Genomic DNA, 2,132 nt, shown 5'->3' with positions numbered 1-2,132 from the left:
AAAGATTTCAGTTTTTTTCCCCATTTAGAGTTATGTTAGCTGTTGAGTTGTCATAGATGGCTTTTATCAAATTGAAGTAGAGGCCATCTATTCCAATTTTCTGTAGGACTTTGAACATGAATGAGTGTTGGGCTTTCTCAAAGGTCTTTTCTGCATCAATTAAGATGATCATGTGGTTTTTATATTTGGCTCTATTGATATAGTGTATTACATTTATAGATTTGTGACTATTGAACCATCCTTGCATCTCTGGGATGAATCTGACCTTGTCATGGTGTATAATCTTCTTGATTTGCTGTATTCTTTTCCCAGGACTTTATTGAGGATTTTTCATCTATGTTCCTTAAGGAGATTGGCCTATAGTTCTCTTTTTTAGTTGTGTCTTTCCCTGGTTTTGGTATCAGTATAATTGCCTTGAGGAATGATTTTGGGAAGGTGCTTCCTTTTCAATTTCTTTGAAGATTTTGAGGAGTATTGGGATTATACCTTTCGTAAATTTCTTGTAGAATTTAGCTGTGAATCCGTCAGGGTCTGGACTTTTCTTTGTCGGTAGGCTTTGTATTACATTTCGTATTTCATTGGCTGTTATTGGGTTATTGAGAGGTGTTATATCTTCTTGATTAAGTTTTGGTAATTTGTACCTTTCTGGGAGTCTGTTCATTTCTTCTGTGTCTTCTATTGTGTGAGAGTAAAGGTTCTCAAAATAGGTATTAACAATCTGAATTCCCACTGGGTCTGTGGTAGTTACACACTTTTAATTCCTTATTGCTTGTATTTGAATTTTGTCTTTCCTCTTTTTGAGGTTAGCTAGGGACCTTTCTGTTTTATTTAATCTTTCAAAGAACCAGCTTTTGGATTTGTTAATTCTTTGTACTGTTTTCTTTGTCTCAATTGAACTAATTTTTGCTCTAATCTTTATATTTCTTCCCATCTTTGGGCTCTGTGTTTTGTTTGCTCTTCCTTTCCTAGATGTTGGAGGTGCAAAATTAGGGTGTTTATTTGTTCCTGTTCTGTTTTCCTAATGTGTGAGTTAACAGCTATAAATTTACCTCTGAGAACTGCTTTCATCGCATCCCATAAGTTCCAATAAGTTGTGCTCGTATTTTCATTGAATTGTAGATATTGTTGAATTTCCTGTTTAATTTCATCTGTGACCTATTGGTTGCTGAGTAGAGTGTTGTTTAATCCCCATGTATTTATGAATTTTTTTCTGTTTACTTGTCTCGTTTATTTCGTTTCATTGCACTGTGGTCAGATAATACACATGAGATAATTTCTCTTTTCTTGCATATACTTAAGCATGACTTATGGACCAGTATGTGGTCTATTTTAGAAAATGACCCATGTGTAGTTGAAAAAAAATGTATATTCAGCTCTTGTTTTGCGGAACACTCTGTATATGTCCACTAAGTCCATTTGTTCCAAGCTCTGGTTCATTTCTGCTATGTCTTTGATAATTTTTTGTCTGCTTGATCTATCTTTTTTGTATAAGGGCATTTTAATGTCTCCTGTTAAGATTGTGGCATAGCATATGAGACTTTTCATGTCCATTAAGATTTTTTTGTATATAGTTGGGTGTTCCCGTGTTTGGTGCATATATACTTATGAGTGTTATCTCTTCTTGAGTTTTTTCCCTGACCAGTATGTAGTAGCCTTCTTTATTTCATTTGATCATTCTTGGTTTGAAGTTGAGACTGTCTGAGAATAGAATTAGTACCCCTGCTTTTTTTTTTTTTTTTTTTTTTTTGAGGTATTGGGGTTTGTAGTATTGTTTTCCATCCTTTGACTTTCAGCCTATGAATTTGCTTTTGAGTTAAGTGTGTTTCTTGTATACAGCATTTTGTTGGCTTTTGTTTCCTAATCCACTGTGCCAGTCTATTTCTTTTAATTGACGAATTGAGTCCATTTACATTGATGGTTATAATTGAGATGTATTGAGTTACCATTCACAGGTTATTTACCTAGTGTGATTTTCTCCTTTTTCTCCTGTGTTTAATTGTTTGCCCTATTTAGTGGGGTCCTTCTGTTCTTGTTCGTGGAGTTCTGATCATTTTGGTCCCTCTCTAGAACATCTTTTAGTAGTCTGTGTAAGATTGGCTTTGTCATCATGAAATTCTTTAGTAGTTCTTTGT

Source organism: Octodon degus, unplaced genomic scaffold (assembly GCF_000260255.1).
Source record: "Octodon degus isolate 3935 unplaced genomic scaffold, OctDeg1.0 scaffold00111, whole genome shotgun sequence".
NCBI classification, from domain to species: domain Eukaryota; kingdom Metazoa; phylum Chordata; class Mammalia; order Rodentia; family Octodontidae; genus Octodon; species Octodon degus.
The sequence above is the reverse complement of the archived record's forward strand: the minus strand, read 5'-3'. Positions refer to the sequence as shown.